The sequence below is a fragment of the Malania oleifera genome, chromosome 6 (assembly GCF_029873635.1).
Source record: "Malania oleifera isolate guangnan ecotype guangnan chromosome 6, ASM2987363v1, whole genome shotgun sequence".
In the NCBI taxonomy this organism is placed as follows: domain Eukaryota; kingdom Viridiplantae; phylum Streptophyta; class Magnoliopsida; order Santalales; family Ximeniaceae; genus Malania; species Malania oleifera.
Genome location: NC_080422.1, coordinates 104,643,761 through 104,657,955, shown reverse-complemented (window position 1 = coordinate 104,657,955; position 14,195 = coordinate 104,643,761).

Genomic DNA, 14,195 nt, shown 5'->3' with positions numbered 1-14,195 from the left:
TTAACTTGATACTATAAGTGTGACAACCCTATTTCCTACAATTTTTTTTATACAATAATAATCAATTATATAACAAAAATTTTTGATACCATATATTAACATAACCCGACCCAAAGTGGGGTATCGGGAAATTTGTTCATCAAAACATACTATCCAAACAGCAGAATACATAAAGTGTCTGGGACTCATATACAATATCAGAATGCTATAACCTCCTTACATATACATATGCATCCTCAAAAATTCACAAAATACTCTAGGGGTTATACAAAAACATATTCCCAACTCCAAACACTTACCCTGAATACTAGGGTAACAAGATCTCCTCTACCTTGAAGCTCTCTCTGCTTGTCTGTCCTAATTTTTTGAAATGTTAAATTCTAGATGAGACACCTGTGATACCCCGTGGAAAAAAGGTTTAAAAAGGATTTGATGTTACTACTCATATCAACAAAGTGCACATTTCTTTTCGGGTGCCTTCGCATAAAAACTCCACGATTAAGCATGCTTGGCTTAGAATAATCTTGAGATGGGTGACCTTCTAGGAAACTTTCTCAGAAAGTGTGTGAGGACAAAATACATTGAAAATGACATGTGTTGGTCTGTGGGGTCATTCCTTAGTCCGATAAGGCCCGCCCCTTGTTGTCTGGTCCAGGTGGAGGATGAGAGACGCAGTGTTCCCTGATAAACCCAAATTGGGGCGTTACAAAATGGTATCAGAGTTGATTACCCAACCGGAAATGTGATGAGATTCACATTGCTTGGGTTTGGAAATATGGGTTCGCAACGAAGACATTGCGTTCTGTAAGTGGGGAAGAATGTGATACCCCGTGGAAGAAAAACTTAAAAAGGATTTGATGTTACTACCCATATCAATAAGGTGCACCTTTATTTTCGAGAACCTTCCCATAAGAACTCCACGATTAAGTGTGCTTGGCTTGGAGTAATCTTGGGATGGGTGACCTTCTAGGAAGTTTTCTCAGAAAATGTGTGAGGACAAAACACATTGAAAATGACACATGTTGGTCTGTGGGGCTTGTCATTAGTCTGATAAGGTCCGCTCCCCCTGTTGTTTGGTCCAGGTGGACGAGGAGAGACACAGTGCTCCCTAGCAGACCCAGGTTGGGGCGTTACAACACCTCTCAATAAGATGAAATAAATTATTGACAGTGTGTGGTAACATGAGTTTCGGTAAATCATAACACATTTATTTAAATAATTATATCAATTGAGAAAAATATACAGATATGTACTCATAATCATATATATATAAACATAGTTTCATAAGTTTTCATTTCTCATATTCAAGTTCTAGCTCATAAGTATCCGCCAGTATACAACACTATGCGTTTGTAACTCATGGTTGTTTATCTTTCATTTCATTTCTCATATTCATATTCTAGCCCGCGAGTATCCACCAGCATATAGCACAACGTGTCTGTAACTCATAACTGTTCATCATATTGTAACATACAATTATTGTGTCTGTAATGAAAAACCATCTTGAGGATATTCATGTCACCTCGTCATGTATTCACCCCACATGATCGGGTTGTGTGGCCCGAGGGCGGGACCTAACTGTGGTTGGCCTACCAGGTTAGATCAAAACTAAACGCGTCTGTAGTACGATTGGCCCACCCAATCCTGGTCCCGACCCTAGGGGGTAACTCTACTATTCACAGGCCCAATCGATTGTCTCTGCCACACTCTATCCAAGATGCATGGTTGCACTAACACATATGCTAGCAACGGTACCGTGCACTCTGTATATCTCTAGTCCATCTGGGTTCTCATTTCCACATTTCTATATTCATTTTTCATCATGTCTATATATCTCATCATATCTGTATAATTCTCATTATATTTGTATATATCTCATTTCATGTCTATATATATCTTATTTCATCATTTCTATATAAAACATCTTTGTGTATATTAGATATCATCATTTCTATATAAACACATTTATGTATATCACATATCATCATTTCAGTATAAAACATATTTATATCTCATATTATCATATCTACATAAAACATATTAGTATATCAGATATTATCATATCTATATAAAAACATATTTGTATATCTCATAATTTTATTACCATATAAAATCATATCTGTGGTTTTCATAACATCATTTCTCAGTGCAAATCATATATTTTAGTGTCAATCGCATTCTCAGTGTAAAACTATTATTTCATATTCCTCATGCCACACAATTTTAGGCCGATAATCATAATATAATAATCATAGGGAAAATATCCATATCATAATTTTTCCAAAACCATATACAGTATTCTCAATTTCACATACTTTAAGTCAACTAGTTAATTTCCCAAAAATATTTGTTATAATTTATTCCCCTTACTTACTTATTGAGAGGGTGCCTGCTAAAATCTCTAAATCAACGCTCACGATATTCGGAACTCAAAACCCTGAAGTCATATTTTCTCAGTTTAATCAGCTCAACCCCAGAATTACAATTATCTTAATATTCCTAAGCTCACACGCTCCCATTAATCGGTTAAATTCTAAAAAAGCAGGTTTGATCCACTTCCCATATTTAAATTTAATTTCTAACATATTAAAAACACCAATATGATCAAATTCCCGCAATTTAATCTAATTCCAAAATATTCCCAAAAATCTAATTTAATCAAATCTCTGCAGTTTAACTTAATTCCAAAATATTCCCCAAAAAAAAAATCTATTTAATCAAATTCCTACAGTTTAACTTAATCCTAGAAATATTTTCAAAAATCTAATATAATCTAATCCTGTAGTTTAATTTAATCTCAGGAATATTTCCAAAAATCTAATATAATCAAATCCTGCAATTTAATTTAATCCCAGTGATATTTCTAAAAATCTAATAATATCTAATCCTACAATTTAATTTAATCTCAGGAATATTTCCAAAAATCTAATATAATCAAATACTACAATTTAATAATTAAATACTAGAATTTAATCGATTAATTTTTTTTTAAAACAACAGACATAATTTGTACTCCTCACCTTAGCCTTGAAGTGGTGCATAGGATCTCTAAATCAAAAATATGCTGTGATTAACTTGCTCAGAATCGAAGTCGGAACCTTGTGGTGGCATCTGATCATTAATTTGGCTGAAAATTTGGGAGAAATTGAGGAGAGAGAGTGAGAAGGTGTAATGACACAAAAATTAAACTATTTTTTTTCCATATAAATTATAAATTATTCTGATACCCCGGTATTATTGGCTATAACATCTCAGGCCTAGATGACACTGAGATATCCCTGTACAAAAACCAACACACCTATGTAGAGGAAAACATAAAGTCATACATCCATATTTACAATACTAGAATTCAGTATTACCAAACCATATATTTATATATATTACACATCACCCCATTATCATCTACTCTAAATGTAATCCCCTTAGCACACTTACTCTATAAGCTGGGAAAAATAAAAGATCTCTCTATCTGTGAGCCTGATCCACTCGCCTAACTGGTACACCTAAAAAATGTTAAATTGCTGGGATGAGATAACGCTCAGTAAGTGAAAATATGCTATTACTAGTGTGTGGTGACTGAGTTGCATAAATACTATAATGACAATATCTGAAACTGTATAAGCTGGTAAATCAATATAAAGTATAACTCACATTTATCATAGTTTAAATATAATTGTATCATCTGAGTTTTCTATTTTTCACACTTCTAGTATCATACTATATTTGCTAAAAATTATGTAAATCTGTCATGATTTAACCCCTTATGACAGGATTGTGCGGCCCGTAGGCGGGACTTAATCCTGGTTAGCCTACCACGTAAGTCAACTATACTCTACCAATCCTCAGCTCGGCCAAACTGCGTCCTCTCCTAAGCACGAAACTGGTAACTACCTCATCAAACTGGGCCCCCTCAACCCAGAGTACTAGGGAGACTGCAAACTCTCCAGGCACGGTTGACGGAATCCATATACTATCTGAGATATGTGGTTGCACTCTGATATGAAAATAGCAACGGTATTAGACCTGGAAAAATGGATAAAAATCCATTAATCCGAACCGTATCCGACCCGTTCTAACCGACTCATGATCATCCGTTTGTTAAATGAGTCGAATATGAGTTTTAATTTTCATATCCGCCCCCTTAGCGGGTTGGGTTGGGTTTATTTGGCGGATATTCGCCAACCCGCTTAAATATTAACTCATAAAAGCAGCTTACTGCCCCTAAGGCCTAAGCTAGCCGGTCCGGCGGCTCCACGCTCCAGCCCACTGAGGCACTGCCCAAAAGTCAAAGGCCCAATGCCCCGGCCCAAGCACCCACAGCCCACATGCGTGCCCCTCTTGACTCTTGAGTCTCCCTCGGCCCTCCCAGACTCCCAGCCCCAGGCTCCCAATCTCCTAGCCCCCCCCCCCAGGTCAGCCCCATTCGCGATTCACCCATTCGAGCCCTAGCCACAGACACAAAGACTCAATCACTCAGATAAGGAGAAGTGGAAACCAGTCGGCGCCGCACAAGACCCTTCTTCTTTGACCCTTCGAAGCCCTCTGCCCTCGGCCCTCCGAGTCGTGAGTTTCTTCGATCCTTTGAACCAGTCTTTGGATACGCAATCGCCATAGCAGGTGCCAGGAGCTTTGAGCTTCGAACCAATAGGAGCTTCGAACCAGTAGGTGCGAGGAGCTTCGAACCAGCAGGTGCGAGGAGCTTCGAACCAGCAGGAGGGGGCTTTAGAACTCAGAACTCAGAAGGTAGTCTGGTTACTGGTAGTCCCTCTGAGCTCCACTCAGGTTTATGCCTTCCAGGCTTCCACTGTTCCACAGTTCCACCCCTGTTTGTCTGTTCCACAGTCCACACTTCCACTGTCACTGTGTATTGTATGTTTATTTTATTTTTCTACTTTTCTTCTTCATGCATCCATGAGCCATGCTTCTATTTTTATTTAATTTTAAATATATTAAATATTGATTCCTTGCAAATTGTTTAAAGAATTGGTATTTGCAAATTGTAACAATATCTTAGTGGATCTCTAACTCAGGCTTGCCACAGCAAGTGTTTATGTTTTCCCCTAATTATGCATGGATGTTTCCCTTGTGGGCATATTTGGTACTGCAATCCAGTCATTGAAAAAAGTTAAAGGACCATTTAGTTGTGAAAAATAATTTTTATTTTTTCAAAGAATTACAAAAGATGACATGCCTTGCTTTGTAGTTTTCTAGTATTTGTGCAGAAAAGCTGGAAAACAATAATAGAAGAAATCCTTTTCTAGCTTTCTTGAAAATAAAAACTCATTTTTGTAAAACATAGACACTTACAGGAAATACAATTTGACATTGCAAAACATTACTAAATATACTGTCGTGTAAATTGATAAGAGTTGGATGGAATGAAAAATGTAAATGAAGAGAATGACAAAACTGAGTAATAAATATGATTTCATGTCGCTTGATTTCATTATATTCTTATGTACTAAACATGCAGTAAACCATAACATGCATGCATGACAATGACAATGGGGGTAAAGATGAGAATAAAAATGAGAAGAATACAATATTTTAGGTAGTGCAAGTAAATGTTTTCTATAATTTTTGTCTTATTTTATTCTATTCTTAAGATTAGATATTTCGGGAACCAAACTTTGATTTGCAAGGATAGTGTTGAGAGCATGGATTTTGGAACATGGAATTGAATTTGTGTGGATTTTTGAAATAAATTCAACACAATTTTGTATTATGATTTGTTCAAAGTAATGCATATCCAAATCTATGTCCTAAAAATCCATGCTCTTCCTATGAATCCTATGCATGGTTAGTGTCTGTTGCTCAAACAATCATAATATAAAAATTGTACTGTTCATAGAAAACATGTTATTATCATAAAAAAAATTAACAATATAATATATATAGGCGTATAAAAATAAAGTTCTCTTAATGCATCTATCAACCTTGAGATTATTACTAAAGTCTTAGCTAATAGGTTGAGTGCAATTCTTTGATAATGGAGTCCTTAGTAAAAGCATTAATTCCTCCTTTACAGCCTTGGTACCGAAGAAATTTAATTCTAGCAACTACATTATTTGTCATGTTAAATACTTTGACATTTCTGCATTGCTATTATTGTAGGCCTTTGTCATTTTAAATACTTTGACATCTCTGCCTTGTTATTGTTGTAGGCCTGCATAGTAGCATTGTTTTTGTTTCAAGATGAATTTAATCCTTCGCTGGGCAATGTAAACATTTAATCCCATTTCATAATTTTTTGCAGTGCATTACAAGGATTTGGGAAAAAAAAATGTCTCTGTCAATAGCAAATTCAATTGATCAAAATGATGAAATGAGTGAAGAAGAAGTTTAGTTGCCAGATTCATCAAACACAGAACCTACAAAAGAAACAACTCCACAGGTAAAAAGAGCTAGGAAAAAAACATCTAGTATTTGGACAGATTTTGAGTTGATTGAAAGTGGAGATAAACAATATGCCCAATGTAAGTATTGTCCTAAGAAATATCTCTACCATAGTAAGAACTCTTGGACATCAAACTTGCATTGTCATATGAAAAAATGCATGGGAAAGAAAAATAATGATCTGAAACAAATCCTAATGAGTCAAGGTGATGGAAAGTTGTCTTTGCATACACGAAAACTTGATCAAGTTGTACAATGTAGGAAGTTGGCAATGGCAATTGTGAGACACAATTTGCCATTTTCTTTTGTTGAGTATGAAGGAATTCATGAATGGGCTTTATAATTAAATCCAGAGACAAAATTTGTGACAAGAAATACTGCAAAAGCTGATGTTATGAGGATTTTTTTCAAGAAAAAAGCACATTCGCGAGCTTTTATTGAATAATTCTAGTAGAATTTCTCTTACTTCGGACTTATGGACTTCATTAAATACTGATGGCTATTTATGTTTAACTGCACATTTTGTGGATAAAAATTGGAAGCTTCAGAAGAAAGTATTGAGTTTTTCAAGCATGCCTCCTCCACACATTGGTCTAGCACTTAGTAACAAAGTCATGGACTTATTGGTGAATTGGGGTATGGACAAGAAGCTATTTTCCATAACATTGGACAATGCTACATCCAATGACTATTTTGTAGAGTTTTTGAAGTCTAATTTGAACTTGAAAAATGCTTTGGTAAGGGAAGGAAAATTTTTTCATGTTCGTTGTTGCACTCACATATTGAATCTCATTGTCCAAGATGGCCTAAAATTATCTCATTTCGCTGTGGACAAAATACGAGATTATGTCAAATATGTGAAGCATTCACAACATCGAAAGTTTAGATTTCATGAATGTTGTGAAAAGGTGAGAGTGCCACGTGTGAGAGGATTTCGCCAAGATTGTCCTACTAGGTGGAATTCTACTTATATGATGCTTGAAAGTGCTTTATACTATAGAGATGCTATTTGCCAATTCAGGTTTAGTGAGGAGAATTTCAAGTTTTGCCCAAACGATGATGAATGGAAGGAAATTGAGAAAATTGCTAGTTTCTTGAAGGTTTTTTATGACTTGACAAATCTTTTTTCTGGGACATCTTATCCAACTGCAAATTTGTACTTTCAAGGAGTATGGAAGGTACAAGTAACTTTACTTAATGCAGCATTGGGTGATGATATCTTTTTAAGGAATGTGGCTACTCAAATGCAAGGGAAATTTGACAAATACTGGTCAGATTATAGTAAAATTTTGGCAATGGCTGTTATTCTGGATCCTCGTTTCAAAATACAATTTGTATCTTTTTGTTTAAAAGAAGTGCAACCAATGTCTTGGAAAGATCGAGTAAATGACTTTCAGCGTGAGATGCATTCACCTTTTGATGAGTATGTGAAGCACCACTCCCCTTTGACTTCTAATAAAATGCCTTCCTTTGAAGCAACTATTAGTCATGATCGTGGTCATATGACACCTATTGCAACATCAGTTGACGTGACACTAAAAGTAAGATTTTTTTTAAAGTACAAATTTTATTTACTTTTATTATACATCTATAGAACTTTTATATTTCTATTGTTATATACTTGTTTTTAGGGTTTTAAAGCTTTTGCTAAGGAAGATGAAGAAGCTCCAATGTCAGAACTAGAAATGTTTTTTAGAGATAGGATGGTAGATTGTGATAAAGAATTGGATATTTTGGACTTTTGGAGGAGTCATGAATATAGGCATCCGATTCTTTCTCGAATGGCAACAGATATCTTATCAATTCCAATATCAACTGTTGCATCAGAATCAGCATTTAGTATTGGAGGAAAAGTGATAAATATGTCACGTAGTTCTCTTACACCTGATAATGCTGAAACTATTATTTTAACTCGTGATTGGCTGTATAGTCGGGGAGGTATGCTTATTTAATTATATTTCTATGTTATTATAAATACTATGTATTATGCAATATTTATTTATATTTTAAAATTTGAATGCAGTTGAAGATTTTGTAGATAAGGAAGAACTTGCTGAAGATATTGCTCAAGCTGAAAGAGCAGGTCGTACCTCATCTAGTGTATCATCTTACTCTATTTGACCTTATTTGAATATTACTACACTAGCACAGGTTGTGCAGCTAGTGCTTCTATTTATCTTTGAAAATTATGTAGTCGATAAATTATTGTTTATTTGTTGTTTTAACTTGTAGTGTTGAATAAATTATTTGTAATTTTTTTTCCAGTTTGATAACTTGTAACTTTTGAGATGTTAATTAATAAGTTCAATATATGTTATTCGATTCATAACTTAAATTATATTTTGAATTCTTTCATGATAGGCACACGAGGAGAAGAAGATGAAAGCTTTGATGTCACAAATGAAAGCATTTCAATTAATTCAAGGCATTCAAATGATTTTGAAGTTATTTGAAGGATGGATTGAGATTTTTTTTAGTTTGTTGATTGTTTTATTTTGAGAGATTCACACGATTTGAAAATAGTTGTATTTAAAGAAACTCACATGCTATAAGAACAATTATAATGTTTAGATTTTAGACTCACACGAGTCACACAGTTTGAGTTTTTATTTTGAGTTGGATTGAGATTAATTTATTGTGTTTTATTGCTTACAGCTTTACTTGCATGAATTAGGAGTTGTTAATTAGTATAAATGATTGAATGATTGATATAGTTACTAAAAAAGTTAATACATAAACTAATTGCAAGTTATCGTATACAATTTAAATTATTATGACAAAAATAAATTATTAATAAAATTATATTTGAGAATGGCGGATTATCCGCCCATCCGCCATGAATTATCCGACCCGAAACCGCCTAATCCGCCACTTAAATGAGTCAAATATGGATTATGTTTTTTTCACCCGATAATCCGCCTTATCCGCCACGGATAAACCGACCCGATCCACTTTGCCAGGTCTAAACGGTATCATGCTTTGCTTACTGAATCTGTCTAAAGTAATTCATCAGAGATCTGATACTGTATATACTATTACTATAATTACCCTACTGTTTTCATCATGTTTCCAAAATAACCATAACACTATAAATCTGATTTGTAAATACTGTAATATCTGAATAAAATAACTTATGTCTGACTGCAATATCTAACCAAATAATCTATAAAGTCTAGGTCTTATGGTTTTGGAAAACATGGCATTCTGTAATTACTGTAAAATTGGACTGTAAAATATCTATAATACTTGTCTGATAAATATTTTTCTGATAAATATCTGTCTATATAAGTATATACTGTAAATTATGATGTTAGGGAAAAACTACATAAATTCTGTATCAGGCAAATATCTACTCAGGTCACACAAATAATAAAACTCATATTTTGGAAAAACCGGCTAGGAGGCTCACCTCCAACTTAATGTTCACACTCACAGTGTACTATTCCCCAAAATCTTGAAATAATACACATAAGCATATTTCCAATAAATCAATTATATTTCCCCGATCCTACATACTCGTAAATTTCTGAAATATAATTCACCTGAGCTTCTAAAAATACTCACTGGGGTTCCCAACCCATATCTGCAGGGTCCTGAAACATCATATTCCTGAAAATATAATACTCAAATTTTACTTCACAAAACTCTAGAATATTCTCATATAACTTAAAATCTAAACTTAAATAAGTATGATACAACTGAAAATACCCAATTATTCAACTTACCCAAATATTGGGATGGAGCTCAAGTTGGCCTAACCAACGATCTACTCCAGCAGACTTGAAGAGAATCTTCCTAGGAGTAGCGTGGCCGTTCCGATCGTCAAACCGGAAAAAAACGAAGTTGGAATCATAGAGAGAAGGGGAGAAGGTCGGTTTTTAGAGAAAGAGAGACTTCCCAGCGCAATTTTTTGCTGAAAAATCTGATTTTGGCTTACTTATAAACCTAGATTCGTCGACGAGACACGTCACCTCATCGATGAGTCTATAAAGCGAGTTCGTCGCCGAACACGAATCCTTCGTCAACGAACTTCAAGCTCTGTAAAACCTCCTCTCGGTAAATTCTCATCGACAAAACACGTGTCCACATCGATGATCCCTAGAAGAATACTCGTAAACGAAATCCCTGCATTCTTCGACGAGACCCTATAAGTCCTTTTTTGAAATTTTCCTTTCCTTCTTCTTTTTTATTATTTAATTACTATAAATTCTCTGGGTCTTTACATTCTCCCCTCCTTATAAAATTTCGTCCTCGAAATTTGCTATCTGTACTGAACAATATCCATTAAAGAAAATAGACTATTTATTTTATTAATTACCCTCACTTGTGGCAGAGGAATACCGTGGTTACATTCAAGGTCCTGGGAGATTACAAATATACTCATAAAAGGAAATTCTCCCAAAACTAAAACTTTACCTATCCTATAATCCAAAATACAACCACATAAGTATCACTCTACACTAAACAAACTTTGTTTTTATCTAAACAACACTGACTAATACTATAATTCATTAAATAAGTGAGGGTACTTTTGTCTAATTTCTTCCTCAAGCTCTCACGAAGCTTCTTCTATTTCATAGTTTTTTCACAAAACCTTCACCAGCTGAATTTCCTTGGTGCGCAATTCCTGTGTCTTTTAGTCTAAGATCTGTATTGGTGCTTCCTCATAGGTTAATGAATCTCTAAGTTCTATTTTCGCATAATTGATTATGTGGGACGGGTCTGGGACATATTTCCTTAGCATAGCAACATGGAATACGTCATGTATTCTAGACAAAGCTGGTAGCAGAGCTAACTTGTAGGCAACTGACCCCACTCTCTCGAGTATCTTAAAAGGACTAATATACCTAGGGCTCAGCTTGCCCTTCTTCCCAAACCTCATAATCCCTCTTAGAGGAGCTACCTTTAAGAATACCCGATCCCCCACATCAAATTCTAACTCCCTGCGGCGAGTGTTTGCGTAGCTCTTCTGTCGACTCTGAGCTGTACTGATTCTTTCTTTACTTAGTTAGATTTTATCATACGCCTATTGCACTATCTCTGGACCCAAAACTCGCCTCTCGCTTACTTCATCCTAGAAAAGAGGAGAACGACACCTCCTATTATAAAGTGTCTCGTAAGGTGCCATGCCGATGTTGACCTGATAGCTATTATTGTAAGCAAACTTAACCAATGGTGTAAACTGGGTCCAGCTACCCCCAAAATCTAGCACACATGCATGAAGCATATCCTCTAATATCTGGATCGTCCTCTCAGTCTAACCATCCGTTTGAGGGTGAAAGGCAGTACTGAATGCTAACTGTGTTCCTATAGCCTCCTGAAAACTTTTTCAAAATCATGAAGTAAATTGGGGATCTCGGTCTAAGACTATGGACATCGACACACCATGGGCACGAACTATTTCCTAAACATATATTTTTGCCAGTCTGTCCATAAAATGGCTTAGTTTAATAGGGATGAAGTGATCGGTCTTTTTCAGACGATCAACGATCACTCGAATAGCATTCAACCCCTGTCGCAATGGTGGTAGCCCAGTAACAAAATCCATAGAGACGTGATCCCATTTCCACTCTAGAATGAAGAATGACTACAACTGTCCCGCGGGTCTCTAGTGCTCAGCCTTTATTTGCTGGCACCTCAAGCACTACTTTACAAATTCAGTAATATCCTTCTTCATGCCGCTCCACCAAAAGGATTCCCGTAGATCCCGATACATTTTAATACTACCTGGATGTATAGTGTATAGGAATCTATGAGCCTCCTCCAATATAGTTTTCCTAATCTCGGCATCTGCAGGAACACATAGTCTGGTACAAACCGCAAGGCTTCGTCATTTGATATGCTGAAATCCTCGTTCTGTCCGTCTTGCACTTTCTCTATAAACTCCGCTAACTCTAGGTCAAATTTCTGGCTAGCTTTAATCCTTTCTTGCAACGTAGGCTGAATCACTAGGTTAGCAATGAATGACTGGTGCCTAATCTTTCCAAATCCATTAGAATAGAGTTCTGAATCTCTACAGCTGCCAGTGCTGGTCCCACTGATTTCCTACTCAGAGCATCTGCTACCACATTCGCTTTCCCTAGGTGGTAACTAATAGTACAATCATAATCTTTAATGAGTTCCAGCCACCTTCTTTACCTCATATTCAACTTTTTCTAGGTAAAGAAATACTTTAAACTCTTGTGGTCCGTGATGATTTCGCATTTTCCACCATATAGATAGTGCCTCCAGATCTTTAAAGCATAAACCACTGCAACTAATTCTAAATCGTGAACATGATAGTTCTTCTTATATTCTTTAAGCTGTCTAGATGCATAGGCAATGACTTTTCCATGTTGCATTAACACACATCCATGACCCTTCAAAGATGGATCACTGTATATCACAAATTCATCTTCCCCTTATGGAATTACCAGTATCGGTGTTGAAACCAACTGCTGCTTTAACTCTTGGAAGCTCTGTTCACAATCATCGGTCCAATCAAACTTCATAGTCATGTTAGTGGACCTGATAATCTGGAGAAACCATCTACAAAACGTCGGTAGTAGCCTGCCAAACTCAAAAAACTCCTAACCTCCTGAACATTTCCTGGCCTTACCAAACTCACCACTATCTCTATCTTACTTGGGTCTACCAATATACCATCCTCAGAGATCACATGCCCGAGGAAAGTAACCTGGCTTAACCAGAATTCACATTTCTTAAATTTTGCGTACAACTTTCTTTCTCTCAATGTCTGCAACACCAGCCTCAGATGATGCACATGCTTTTCAAAACTTCTCGAGTAGGCCAGTAAATCATCAATGAAAACCACAACAAACTGGTCCAGGTACTGATGGAACACCTGATTCATTAAATCCATAAATATTGTTGGTGCTTTAGTCAACCCAAACAGCATCACCAAAAATTCGTAATGCCCATATCTAGTTTAGAATGCTGTTTTTGAAATATCCTTTGCTCTAACTTTCACCTGATGATAACCAGACTGCAAATCAATTTTATAGTAGACTTGAGTCCCCTAGAACTGATCAAATAAGTCGTCAATCTTGGGAAGAGGATATCTATTCTTGACTGTCAATTTGTTTATCTCCCTATAATCTATACACAACCTTATGGTCTCATCTTTCTCCTTCACGAATAGAACTGGTGCTCCCCAGGGCGACACACTGGGCCTGATAAATCCTTTATCCACCAACTCTTGTAACTGATTTTCAGTTCCTTCAATTCGATTGGAGTCATACGATATGGTGCTTTAGATACCGGTGTCGACCTTGGTAGTAGATTGACGGTAAATTCAATCTCTTGGTCTGGTGGTAAGTCAGGAAATTCTTCTGGAAAAATATCTGAAAATTCTCTAACTACTGGAATATTAGTCTGTTTTAGTTCTTCTTTTGGCAATTCTTTTATGTAGGCAACATACCCCTGACAACCACCCTGCAGTTTCCTCATCTGAATAGCTGACACTAGCTGTGGCGAGGCACACACACGTGAACCCACAAATCTGTATTCTTGCTTACCCGGGAGGTATGAAAATCACTTCTTTTTTATGGCAATATATGCTGGCATGATTAGCTGCTAGCCAATCCATACCCAGTATTACATCAAACCTCTGCATATCTAGTACTACGAGATCAGCTGGTAGTACTTTCTCTTGAATGCTTACTAGAAAGTTCCAAAGCACCTTCCTACATCTTACCATAGATCCCGTCAGCGTGACCACAGATAACGCTACATCTAATAACTGTGCCTCTACCCCAGTTACTCTAACATACCCCGCCAATATAAAGGAATGGGTGGCA